We start from the raw sequence: 14,164 nt of genomic DNA on the forward strand, positions 1-14,164 counted from the left end.
GCTAGAAGAGAATCAAAGGAGCTTTGAAAAAGTTCAAGAGAAACAACTGAAATGTTTAAACTCAAAAAAGCATGTTTTTTTCACAATGCCTTTTTCTGTCACAAAAGTTTTGCGATTAAAATGCTGCTGTAAGCATTGACACTGCTGGGGACAAGACTTTGAGGTGGGCAACAGGGGTCTGATTTGGAGTCCTCCTAAGGACAGATCAGTCTGCAGTGACTGGCAGTAAGGTTTTTTGCGTGGGTTCAGTGGGAGCATTCCGCAGCATCACTGGCCTGCTTGTGACCAGCTGCAGAAATCTGTACCCGCACTGTTAGATTTTGGCAGAGCTTGCGAGAGTCCCTCACAGTCCTGCAAAGCTGTGCCTGGCTTAGGGTGCTGGAGTAGCACTGCACCACAAAGTCTGATGGCTAGGTCCGACATCTGTTACAGGAACCAGTTGTGTAAATCTCCCAAGGTCTCCCCTGGCTTTAAGAAAAGTCATAAAGCTTTTTATGATATATGGTCCTGTCATTAGAGAGATATGCCAAATTATACAGATGGCTCCCACATCAAAATCATCTCTTGAAATGCATCTGTGACGTATAAAATTTGTCCAACCAGCCTGATTTCGTCCTGTCAATTCTGCATTGCCAAGACCTTCTGTCAGGAAAGTGCTTCTTGTTTTTGCAGTTGAAATGCAACAAAAAAGTACATAAGAACAGGGGTAATATCAAAAACCAGCTGGTACATGCCGAAGAGAAACTTTGTGTATCAGAACTGCTGCCAAACAAAATTACCTAAGATAATATTTACCTGTCTCCAGGGATTTGTTACAGATAGTGCCGAGGAAAAAAGTCCTGTAGATTGCTGGAGGGCTCCTAAAGCAGAAGAAGAAGAAAATGAATGTCAGGACTTCAAGGAATAAAAAATGGACCGATGTTGTGGTCAGGCAAGGATCTTCCTAATAAACTGGAGGCTTGGGAGACTGTTTTTCAAATGGAGATAATTAAATGACAAACTGCAGTGGGTTAAGAGGTTTAGAAACGAAGCTTAGAAATGCAGTTGTGGTGGAGAAGGTAGAATGACAGTTGGATATGCTTTGGATTGTGTTGGGGATGTTCACTCCTGCTCTGTAAGTTAGCTGTTGGAGGCATTGGTGTGCTGCTTTGAGCACTGTGGTGCCAAAGTGACATGGAGCCAGACTGCAAGATCTGCAGGAGTGCACCTGTTTGTCAGGAGTGCTGAGATATTTGATCTTGTATCTTCTCTACAAGCCCCACTGTGGCTCCGTCTCAGTACTGTTCTCACCCGTTATTTTTTCCATCAGCCAACGTTTCTCTGCCAGCAGCAGATGAATGCATGCAGCCTTGGCTAGGACACTTTGCAGGGTCTGCCCAGTGGCTCGTTAAATTGAATTCAGCCCTCCAGTGCTTCCCTGGACATGCTGCATCTCTGAAAAGCACCTATGTGTGACAGCCCTGCACTGCCCTGGCACCGTTTCAGCTGAACCTGTGGAGGCCTTGAGATGGGAGGTGAGGATCTGTGGCACTAAAGGGGCTGCTGGAAGGAGGAGGGTGGGTTGATCTTTCCTTGACATCCTTCCTAGAGTGGAGCTTTGCCCCAGTTCCTAAGCACAGGCCCATTGCTACTGCTTTCCCTGTCCCCCTGACGGTGGCACCTGGGTGAAGAAGTGCTGCACACCAGAGTTCCTGCCAGGGCTTCGTTAGCCCCTCAGGTCTCAAGGGTTTCATCACATCCTCCGACCCGTGTGGTGTACTGTATTCATTTTAACCTTCACGAGAATAACACGAATTGTCAGTTATTACCTTCATCTTGAGTTTGCCCAGTCTAATACTCAGAAGGTCAAATTCTTTGTCCCTTCTCAAATCTGGCTGCACACATGGCTTGAAGACATACAGCCTGATACCTGTTGTGCAGATGTGAACATCTGCCTTTGGTTACAAGTGAGATATTCATAATGAAAAACAAAAGACTAAGCATGGGAAGCTCTTATTTCAGAGGCAGACACTATTTGGTGTTTGAAGGTTTCCAGTGGGGTGGAGGTGGGTGATCAGCTCTGGCTCTTATCCTGTCCCATGGAGCGTGGGAACAACAGGCAGAGAGGCAGAAAAAAGGCCAAAAACCCAACCCAAATAAACCCTGGGAGATGGCAGATAGCAAATTAAGTAATTAATTTTTTTTTTCCTCCTTAAAAAGCACAGCCAGTTCATTGCTATAGGATCTGATGAAACTACGTATTTTGCTAGCTCCTACTGTGTTTTTGACATATTTAAGTGTTGAGGTCAGGCAAATGGGGAGCCTGGGTTTTGGGAACTCCAGGGCTGGACTCAGGTCTGAAGAAACTTTATCTGAAGACAGATTGTCAGACAGCTGCTTCCTAGAGGTTGTTACTGCTGTTGACTTTCTTCTTATGTAAAGCGCTGGCAGTAGTCACTGTTTGAACTTTGCATGCCAGAACACACACACATATGCATGTATGAAAGCACCATGTCTCCTTGCCCTTGGCTCATTCTTTGTACCTTAATTGCAGGACTATTCCCAAAGCATCAGCTAATTACCCCTCCTTCTTCCCAGAGCATGGCTGATGGCAGCCTTCGGACAATGCTCACTGAAACAGAGCCAGGGCAAATCGAAGTCAATCAGCACGCAGGGGAAAAGTTCTGCTTCACTAAACCAGGTGAGATGACTCCAGAAGAGACATTCATCTCAGTTTCCTGGCTCTCTGGGGAAAGAATGAGTGACAGATGCTGGAAAGAGCTTGTACCATTGAATTTTTAAAATATACTTTCTTTTACCGTAACACTGCCAAGCTTGTGAGTTCAAGGAGCAGGAGACAATGCCCCAAATTTGTAAGATGAGCACAAAAAAAAGAACGATGTTTTGTAAAAGATGATAAATCATGGGTTCCTTTTATTTGCCCCCTGGTTTTGGAGACTGAAAATGCAGTATAATCAACTCTGCCCCCTGCACAAATTTTTCACAAATCAGTTGGCATAAGCAGAACAGAGATCACTGCTGCAGAGTGAATCGATGCTCACGAAGGATTTTGAATGTAAGCAGATAGGATTTATGCTTACTGTGGTCTACAAGTACTGTCTTGCTAGAGAGCAAATGCTCTCTAACAGTGAAAACCTTCCACAGGAACCATGGTAAAGCTCCTATCATACCTCGTTATAACGTCCAGTCCAGCATGGGATAAGGTAAGGAAGGATTTTCCAAACACTAGTCCCTGAAACACGTTCCCTCTCTTGCCTATCTATGGCTGAAGATCAAAGCACAGCAGTATCTGTTATGAGAGGACAGGAGTGGAGAAAGGCCTGAGCCACTGAATCAAAGAGGGACAGCAGAGACTAGAGCAGGCAGTAGAGAAATGGGGCTTGGCAGAGTCTTGCTCTGGCTCGAAAAGCTTTATCTGTGAGTGAGGATGGAGCCAGAACACCATCTGTATGGTACGTGCCTGCTGCGTGGACACCCACGCCGGCATGTTGGTTGTTGAGCCAAGGAGGTTTGTTGCAGTGTGGTGTTTGAGCAAGGGAACAAAACCTCACCAGCTGTCCCACCCTGAGCTTCATCTGCCCTTCTACCTCAGCCTTTTGGAGCTCCATCAGGCTGCGCAGATCTTCTGCAGGGATGGTCTGTATCACCAGCAGGCCTGATGCTAAATATCATTTGGGTGTATTTCTGAGCTCAAGCATGTTGATGGAGAGAGGTATGGGCTGGACTGGGTTGACACTGCTGTAGGTGTAAATAGGCTGTGTCTTTACAATGTTTTTACATTTGTGGCTTCCATGGGACCCATAATCTTTCTGCCAGATGGCCTCTGAGATGATGGTGGCGCAGCAAGGGTTTCTCTCTGCTGTTGCAGTATGATGAGCCACACACAGATCCACTTTTTTCTTTTTAATATATCACCTAGGAAGGATCCATACCATTGTTGGGAATTGTACCTCTAAGTGGGTACTCAGTCCTTTTTTAGACAAGAGAACTTACCTGGGAGAGTACAAGTGTCCACCACTGAATGAGAGCTGTTTTCCAATAAAAAGCACATGTTCAGAATACACTAGGCATTGAGACAATCTCCTTTGGTTCTGGTAGACCTGTTTTTGTAGGAACAACTACTCTCTTATTTGAGTTCTGTTCTCCCTTCTGGAGTCAGGAATATCTTCCAAGGAGGTCAAAAAGTTAATTGCACCAAGGAGGATAAGCTATCCCTGTGAAATGGGATGCTTTTTAGTTTCATGCACATTTTATCTATGTGCATGTTTATGCATCTGCATCTGCTTCTTCAGGTTCCCTGCAGATCCTGAAAAATGATCACTGCTCATTCTCCATATATTTCTCTCTTAGAGCTTTGGAAAAGGAAATGCCATGTGCACGTGGCAAATTGCTGTGCCATGGGAATTGCTGCAGACGCACTAGGAAACTCCTGCCACTCTCCTCTTCAGGTACTCTGGAGGAAGCCATGGAGCAGTTACAAGATTTCCTCCCTCTCAGGACCTCTGGCAGCTGGAGCAGACTGGAGATACGGTGCTGCTCTGCAAGTGGGTGAGAGGCAGGGCTGCAGGAACAACTGCCATGCTTTTTGCATGGGACTTGGCAAAGCAGCAGAGCCTGCAAAGAGAGAAGTAAAGCAAATAATCAGCTATGTCTGCCTCTTCCTCCTCTGTGTGTTACCCAAGACCTAAAACCCACTAACAAACACATAATGAACAAGAAAATATAATGTGAGCCCTAGGAATGCTCTGTTTTGCTTTTCAGAAATGGAAGCTTCATCAATTAGTTTGCATTGGCAAGGTTTTTTTTTAATAACAATTAAAAAATCTCATAAGAACATCCAAGGAAGGTGCATATATAGATGTGCCCCTTCAGATTTTTTAATAGTAATCCTAAACCCTGAGTGATTCTGAGTGAACTGAAGCATGTTGGGAATTTGAATTATGCACACAAGATAGCAATGGCCAGCAGTCAATCTTGCTCTGATTAATCACATTAATAGACATTCAAAGCATCACAACAGCCAGTTTATTGTCTGGAGTTGTCTCAGTCCTTTCTGTCTGGCATGTTCCCCTACTGTAGCCATCAGTGGGACTTTTGACAGTCAGACTGTGGCTGATCAGTAGCAGGGACCCTGCACAAAGTCAGGGTGCATTTAGCAAGTTCCAGGTTTGGGGCCTCTCAGATTAAACTTTCCAGGCTGCAGCTTTTGTTTGCTAATAAAACAGTATTTTCTCTGAGACAGGCCGTATTTGGAGGACAAAGGGCAGGGCTGAAATGATATACTGGTCTCTTCTTTTACAGTGCTGAGACCTTCCCCTTCTTTCTCCTCCTTTTCTTGCCCATTTATCTGTGCTTTTACACCTTATATTCCCAGCTGGTACTCAGTCCCCCTTTGTCCCTGTGTGGATTGATCCAGACTGCAGGTGGAGTTTCACTTTTCCCTTGAACTGATCTAAGACAAATCAGTTTGTATTCATTGGGGTGACAGATGCTGAGGGTCAGGGCCTCTATGATCCTAATGATGTACAGGGACTGGGGTGTAAATCCTTTCTGTGTCACTGCCCCAAGGGGTGTGTGCCGTGCTTGCAGCAGCCTTGATCTGACACATCAGGAGCATGGGGAAAGTGAGTGATGCCCAACTTGGCACCCCAGCCTTTGTGCCTTGAGGTCTTAAGCTGCTAGGTTCAAAAGCTAGAGGGAGGTGGTGGAGATGTAGACAGCCACACAAACAAGCAGAGTGACTACGTGAAGACAGACTGCTTCACCTTTCCCTTCCTTTTCCGAAATCGTCAGAGCATGCAGCTGTGGAGCATAAGAATTTTGATTTTGCTTTATTTCTGTGCAGTATTGCAAGCATGGTGAGCCATACGGACAGATGCAAAGATATTAGGATTGTCCCAACGATTCTGACACCTGCCAGATGGGGATGTGGTCCAGCACAACCATAATCACAGCTCTTCACATCTGATCTGAATTTCTCTTTATCTTTTGCAAAAGCACAGTCCTCATTTGGGACGTCCGGGGGAGGTTAGCAAACAAACCACTCCTTCTCTGTTGCCTCTTTCTGAGAAGCCTGCAAGCTCCAAGAAAGTGATAAAATGCTGCAACTAGATCAGTGACACTTCAGCAATTGAAAAGCCGTGTTCCCAGGGCTTGCACGGTATTTTCTCACTTGTTACTGTTGGATTTTAATAACTAGACAATGCCCAGTCACCTGGCAATACCAAGTCAACACAAACTGGTTATCCATAGACGACTGCTGAAGCAGTCAGAGCATACAGTGAGGGGAAGAGGCATGTGTGTGCTTCAGGAGGAGACAGACTGATCTGGTGCAAAGCTTGCCAAAGTTACCCCTTCCAATTGTTGACGAGGCTGGATGAAGCAGGATGAGCGTGCAGAGGATCAAACTGGTCCTCTGGTTGCAAAGTGCTTGAACCTAAGAACTGACTTAATGATTTCATGCAACTATGGCCTTGTACTATCTGAAGTCTAATGCCTATTGTGTGTTTTGGCAAGAGCTTCGAGTGACATGGTGCAGACAGAGCCTACCAGGTGGAGGAACAGCTTGGCTGTTTTGTCACAAGGTGGAAAGCCCTGCTGAGGAGTGTGAGTGCAGAGCCAGGCTAACACGGTTGGCTAGCAACCAGACCAGAGCAGGAAAGTCCAAGTCACCCTGCATTTCCAGGCTGGGTCTTGTCTCAGTTCTCTGCTCTGCACCCTGCCTGCTGGTGTAGTTATGCTGGCAGCATCTGCCTAAGGCTGGTGTCTCCTTGCCTTCCTGCAGCTGAATGTGGAGACCAGGCTTTGGGCACATTCATCCTCTACAGGTCAAAGAATCACTCTTCATCTCTGCCATCATGCTATGCGGGAGAAACCTTCTTTCTTGCTCTCCTTTTTCACAGCCTGGCACATCAGTGAGATGTTGCTGGGCTCAAGGTTGGAGTTATCTCTTTGCAGTCTTGGGTGTTAGCACACATGAAATTTCATTCACCTTTCCTCTCACCCAGCGTAGGAGCCTATTGTGCTTTTGCAGCCAGTGCTGGCAGCACGCAGAGCAAAAAGACGTGTGGCAGCTGGTCTGCAGGATGCCGGGTCCTGCTGAAGGAGGGAGACTGCTTCCCAGCGAGAGGCACAAGGCACGTTCCTGCTCCCACTCGCATCACACTCAGCAGTACCCAAATGTGTTTCAAACAGGCTACCCCTCTGAAGTACGTCTCCTGTCACAGCCACTGTTTCAGAAGCCCTGATGAAAGACACTGGAAGTGGGCAGCACCTCTTCCTGACTAATGCCAGAAAACTCTGCTTGTTTCATGGTCAGGGCCATGAAGAAAAGAAAAGCTTCTCATGGAAAGCTTGATGTGAGCCCTCACAAATCACCAGCTCCTGAGATCTGAATCTCAGAGAGGTCCCTGGGGACGGCGGAAAGTGGTGCAAGGAAACAGGTAGTGTCAAGATAGGCACAAGGAATATCTGTGGGAGGCAGTTGTGTTGCAGATTTTGTGGGAAGGAAAGGGACTGTCAGCAGATATAAAGCAAAACTTAGAAAATAACCAGGCATTCAGGCTGTTGTGTTTCTTTAAGTGCAGAAGCTGCCGGTGCTGGTGGACCAACAAACATCAGCCCTCTAAAACCAGGATGACATGGCAAGCAAAGCCCCATGGTGAGAAAGGGTTCCTTTGTGGCTGCTTTTGCAGGAAAACGAGCCATTTAAGGCTTCAGCATTCTTTGCAAAAACAAGATGTTACTGTAGTTATGATTGCCTAAAGTGAAGCTATTTCTCTGTCTTCTGTTTGCTTTGCCTGGCAATTGTTAGGCAGTAACTGGAAATGAGGAAGAGAACCCTTTTCTGTCTTAAAAAAACATATCAAATTGTGTTTTTGCAGCTATGAAAGCAAGTACTTTTCCTTAGAAGCTTAATTTCTCTCAAATGGCAAGTTAAGCTCCTGCACAGCCTGGCGAACATGACTTTCTCCAAGCTCAGCCTCTTTGCAAGCTCTCTGCTTCCTCCTAGATTGAGAAGGTGCTGTTGCAAAACTTCCCATTTCTGCACACTGTACATACTAGGCTCTGGCTTTGTGTCAAAGTCCAGCTGTTTGCCGTCATCATAAGGGGCTGAAAAACCCTCTTCTAGTCCCTCCTCATTCTGTAGTTATCAGACAGCACTGCAGGTGCTTCACTAGCAAAACCATCTAGACATTTGGCTTTGTGGGGCTTGTTGATTAATTGGATTTCCATTTAACTTCACTTTCAGGGTTGCCTGCACGGTCATTACAGCTGTGGGGAAAATGATGTACACACTAGGCTGAAATTTCTCCCTGACATCTTAAACCAATGCTGTAGGGGGAGAGAAGGGAAATATACTGGTTGCCATAGTAATAAAATAAAAAAGAAAAAACAAAAACAAACAGGCATTTTATCTGCCTTGTGAAAAACTTTTCACCCAGCAGACATCTCTGAGCAAGGTGGGCATTAGAGGGAAGTGTTTAAAATCACTGTTGCTTGTGCCCTTTCTGGGCTCATCAGCTGGAGTGATGGGAACACTTCAGGCTCAATTCAGGAAAGGGAATGCTTGAACAAGCACAAGGCTTCATTGAAGCAAGTGCCTAAATGCCCTGCAAATTTGGACCTTTGTAGCAATTTCTTCTCACCTGGTCCCTACAACTGTTCAGGAGTGGTAAACCCCAGGCTTCTCATCTGTATTCATATTTAAGATTTTTTTTTTCACCTTGGGAAGTGGAGGGAAGGAAGGGAAACATGGAAACAGAGCCAGACAGTTTATCTGCTAGTATCTCTTTGAGATGCTCCAGAAGAAAACAGTTCTTTGACACCAATTAACTCTAGCAGAGGATCTGCTGATTTTAAGTGGAACATCAAATCTTATTGAGATAGAAATAACTCTTTTATGCCTGCCTCTGTTCTCAACACTTTATCAAATTCTGGGCCTGGACTCCGGCCAGATCTTTTCAGAAATAATGAAGTGATTATTCTTAGCTCCAAGCTAGGAAGACTCTCAACTGCAAAAAAAAGCAAAATGTACCCTGCATTTGTTACAATTTTATCCCTGTTTTCATTAACAACTCATTCCTGGTCTAGTCTGGCAAATACATTTATGATTGTACAGTTCATTGAATGTTTTTTCACCTTGTATTTCTTTTTCTTCTATCCTACAGGGCTGAAAATTGGATGATGATGAAAGGAAAATAACTTGAAGGCAAGCCAAAGAGGAATAGAGGATCAAGGCAAGCATGGCATAGAATGAGAGACCTACCAGAGCAGGGAACACCGAGGAGAAGGTAAAGAAGCGACTGACGTACAACCACCGGGTGAGAAGACAGATGGAAGATGGTCCAGGAAGCTTTTGGAGGAGTGTCTTGTGGACTATAAATGAAATAGAGGGAGACAGAGGAACTAGGCAGAAAGCAAAGGTAACAGAAGCCAACAGGCCTTCTTGGAGTAAAGCTCTGTGTTGCAGCCGGAACTTTTTTGCACCAGGGTGAAAAGTAAATTCATCAATGCTGCCATTATTTGGTAAACTCCTCTTGGTTCTGCCAAGTTAATCATATCAGATGCAAAACAAGTAAGATATAAGAAAATTTTCCTCTTGGTATTTTGAAATCAAACATTCATTCCAAACACCTTTCCTTGGAAGCTCCCTTCCCTTGTTTATAAAAAATGAGAAAAATGATTGTGCAAAGCAAGACATCTGTTCCCCATTGCTTCAGTGATTCCCTGAACTTGAAGAAACATTTTGGTATTTGTTGGAAATATTAAGACTATTCTGGTTAGGGAGGAGTCTGAATACTCTTCTTAATTTTGGGTGTAGTCATTGCCAGCAGTGCAAGAGCAAACATTAATGCCCTCAGTTATTTGCATTGCTCCTGAAATCCCCCTTTAACCTGAGGCTGGGCCTAAAAGCAAAACTTCTGTGATGGGGCTTTGGCGGTTGCAAGTGTCCCAGATGAAATGTGGTACACATGGGTTCAAAATGGTGTTGGATGAATGAAGGGAAGGAAAGTCTCCTGAGGGTGGTTGAGCACAAAGATGACACTTTTGGCTCTGGAGGCTAAGGGAGGCTTGTGGGAAGTATTGCTGCATGTTTGTCCTGTTTTTATGCTTTTCCTGAGTCATCTGTATTGCCAGTGCCAAAGAGGGTACTGGATCGGATGCACTTTTGGCCTGACTGTGAGGTCACTCTTTCCATTCTTGTTTTAAGCTTTTATGGAAACAGAGAAAACAGGTTCCCCCTATCTTTTAATGGCTGGGGAGTAGGTGAAGAATAACAAGTGATTCAGGCACGGTTTCTAGTAGTATTTTTCCATGCACACACAGTGCCTCAAGCATCTTTCCAGTGAAGGTATTAAGCCAATTTGTGGGGTGAGTGAGACTGGTGAGAATATGAGAATGGTGCAATTAGAGTTAATTAAACATGGTGAAGTGAAGTAATGAGTCTGGATTTCCAACACCCACATAAGCACACCAAGGATGAAATGAAGAGGGATATGTGTGTGATATGAAATTTTGAGAGGCATAATTAAGACATGCTGACTACTGGGCCTTTTCAGGCAGAATGGATTTAGTATGTAACACAAGCAAGTGAAGCACTGAATAATTTAGACTGCAAGGGACCTCTGGAGGACTCTGGTCTGCACTCTCTGCTCGAAGCAAGGCCAGGAGGAGCAGGTTGCCCATGGCTGTATCTGGTCAAGTTTTGAATATTTCCAAGGATGGAGTTCTCCCACATCTCTGAACCCCTGTTTTCATGTTTAACCACTGACTTGATGAAAATAAAAATCCTAACAAAGGAAGAATACGAGATATAAACAAGATTCTTGTTCTGTGGTGTGAAGTGGTTGGTGTTGAGGACCTCAAGTCCTTGACAGAATGAGGTCCCCTTTGTCGCCATGAGCTGGAGCATGTCTTCCTGCCCACTTCTGTCTGAAAAACATCTGTCTTGCAGGCTCCAAAGCCACTCTGCAATGTGACCTAAAGCTTGATGAGAGGAACAGCTGGGGGATTTCTTCAAATGTGGACTAATGCCTTGGATTATAATCCTTGTGTGCATATTCAACGTTGGCTGTACCATCTCCTTTCAAGGAGTGTTTCGGCACATGCTTTATAGTTGAGCAAATTCCTGAGTGTTTTTTAGGGCTGAGCATGCAGGGGATTGTAAATCTTAGCTGGGACTCTCCCAAGCCCTTCCCTCTCTGCACTTGCGTTGCTCCCACAGGGGCTGTGACAAGAAGACCATGTGAGATAAGCAGTATGAATTAATTATTATTTTTATTTCTCTGGCATTGCTGTTTCTCTTGGGAAGAGCAAGCCTCTGTGTGAGATTACATTTACTGATCTCTCTGAAGGATGTTTTAATAATGCTTCAAGATAAACAAAAGAGTGAAAGGAAAGAAGGAGGACTCTCCAGATAGCCCACTGTTTTGCCCTTATGGATCTATTTAGGCTAGATTTTTACAATCTTCAGCACTGAATTTCCAGAGGAAAGGACCTCTGTTACAGTAGAGGCTAGAGGTGGTCTGGCTTCCCTTGGGGCACAAGGAGATCCCTTGGTCCTGTTTGCCTGGTGAGAGATCTTTTGCAGTGTTTGTTCTTCTAGCTGTAGGGATCAAGGAATCTGGGAAGTTGAGCCAGCTTGTAGGAAACAGGTGCATGTCATGGGCAGTATGTTGGAGTTTGCACTGATCATGTTGTAGCAACCAGCATGTTTTCTTTCAAGAGCTTCAGTGTCCTGGGCCAAGGCAGCATCCCTTGTGCCTTCAGACTTTGAAGCAGCCTACAGAGAGGACCCCAAGATCTAAGCCCTGTGTGCCACTCTTCTTCCTGTGCCGCAGCGGCTGAGGCTTGCTTTGTGACAGCTGAGTGCATGAATTTTTATCTCAGCTGTGCAGGTGTGGCAAGATATGTTGCTAGGAATGAAGCACTTTCAGAGAAGTACACACCGTTAATCCCATCCTCCCCAGCACAGAGATATTTCAGCACCTTAGTAAATGAAAGGAATGAAATCTATTTATTCACATGGTTTCCTACAGAAGCAAGGATATTGTGATTTTTCTTGGTAGTGCCTGTCTCCCTTACTCTTCTCTCCACCACTGTTTTTACTCTTTACCTACTTTCCACCAGATTTAGCAGTAGGGGCGAGATCTCAAAGGTTATGTGTTCAAACAGGGTTTCCCCCCTCAAAGAGACGGTGTCTTGGTTTGAAAGACAGGTGTCTGTGGAGGAAGGCAGAAGCCTCCCTTGAAATGGAAAGTGCAACCCCCTTCCCTCCAAATTATTATAATTTTGAAATTAACGGGCCTTCAGGCAAAGATATGGGGAATAGGAATAACAGTTCTTTACTAATATATATATATATAACACAAGGCAGAGGAAAACAAACAACCCACTGGTTTACACTGACAGAGTCAGAAATACAACCTGACACCCTGTTAGGGTGGCAGTAGCAGTCCGATAAGATGATGGCTGCAGTCCTCCTGAAGCGATGGATGTAGTTCTGTTGAAGCAGTGATCAGGTAAAAGAGTCTGGTCTTCCTCCGAAGGTCCAGTGGTAGGTAGGTAGCTCTTGTCCTCTGGAACTCCAGTGGGGGGAAAAGCTCCTCTGGGAATCCAGTGGAAGAAGGCTGCTAGGGTGTTCAAAATCTCAGTTTTTATTTGGCATGGACTGCTTGGCTCCTTCCCCCCGGGCGGAGCATCTCACAATGGGATGGGGAGTCGTGAGGCAGTTCCTTGATGGGCCATTAACAGGAGATAGCCCAGGAGCGAGTTATCGATGGGTCAGGCGATAAGGCATTGTTGTGCCCAGTAACAGGAGATAGTCCAGAGGGGGGAGGCAGGGAGCACCGCCCCACCTGGTCTCAACAGCTCCTGAAGATGGTAATAGAATACTTTTTTTTTTCCTTTTGGCACATTTTACACTGTAACCTAGGACAGACGGCCATGTAGGGGAGACATTGCGGGAGCAGTCATCAGTGAAACAACTGAAATGCGAGGTTAAGACTTATCAGAAATCAGAGAATCCTCAGTTGAGAGATGAAACCTGTTAGCAAGTTATTCTAACTCCTACATTAAGAGTCTTTTTGGGAACGGAACACTGACAGTAAATTCAGGTTGGAAAGGCAGCACCTGGGGACTCAACTCTTTGGAATCAGCCTCAGTAACTGGATTTTCCTGTGGATTACTCAGCAGGTAGAATAGCAGTGGCAAACCAGCGAAAACAGCACATATAAATAACATTTGAAAATTAATCATGTCATTTTCTGCAAATGATAAGAAAATCTGCCTTGTCTGTGAGTAATTTGCAGTCATTCATGGCAATTTCTAATATTTAAATACCAAGTAAATTAATTATTTGGCATTATTTTTAGTTAACTGATTTACCATAATTGCAATGGCTAAATAAATCAATTACTTAAAAAACCCCAAACCCCAGACAAACATGGTAAATCAATTACCTACTATTTAATGGGAATTACTTGATGTTACAGAAAACAACAGAGGAACAAATCCTTTTATGACATCAGCAAAATTCAATCACTGTCTGGGGAAAGGGATTTCAGCGCAACATTACATCTTTATTTAACTCACAAGATAACGTAATGAAATAGTGAGAATGCATGGGAGCCACAAGCTGTGCACGCACTGCGAAGCAAGCAGCTGGGACATCGTCTTCTGAACCACCTCACAAACAGGAAACACCGTATTTGGTGAACAGCACCTGTGCCAGGAAACTTGTGACAACAGATAGCATTGGTGGATGCCTGGATAAATACCACCTATGCCAGAAAAACAAATCCAGTGTTAGAAATCACTAGAGAAGGATTAAAGAAGGTATTAGACAACATCACTGTTATGGCTGTGGGTGGGGGTTATTGTTCATGCTCACCTTGGACATGGTGTGCAGCTTCTGTCTGCTTATCCCAGGAAGGTCTATTAGGAGACAATTCAACAAATGCCACTTGGGGATGGTCGGGGTCTATCACAGTTTCTGTGTGAGGAAACCATGAATGAGCAGGCTAGGACTGTTTGGCCTGGAAATATGGTGACAGAGAAAGTTTACATGTGTGTAAGGGAGGATTGCAAAAGAGAGGGTTACACAGAAGGTTGCTGAACGCACAAGATGAACTGTGCCTAAGATATCCCAGCTGAAAACAGC

This window comes from Leptosomus discolor, chromosome 2 (genome assembly GCF_034619465.1).
Source record: "Leptosomus discolor isolate bLepDis1 chromosome 2, bLepDis1.hap2, whole genome shotgun sequence".
Classification (NCBI taxonomy): domain Eukaryota; kingdom Metazoa; phylum Chordata; class Aves; order Leptosomiformes; family Leptosomidae; genus Leptosomus; species Leptosomus discolor.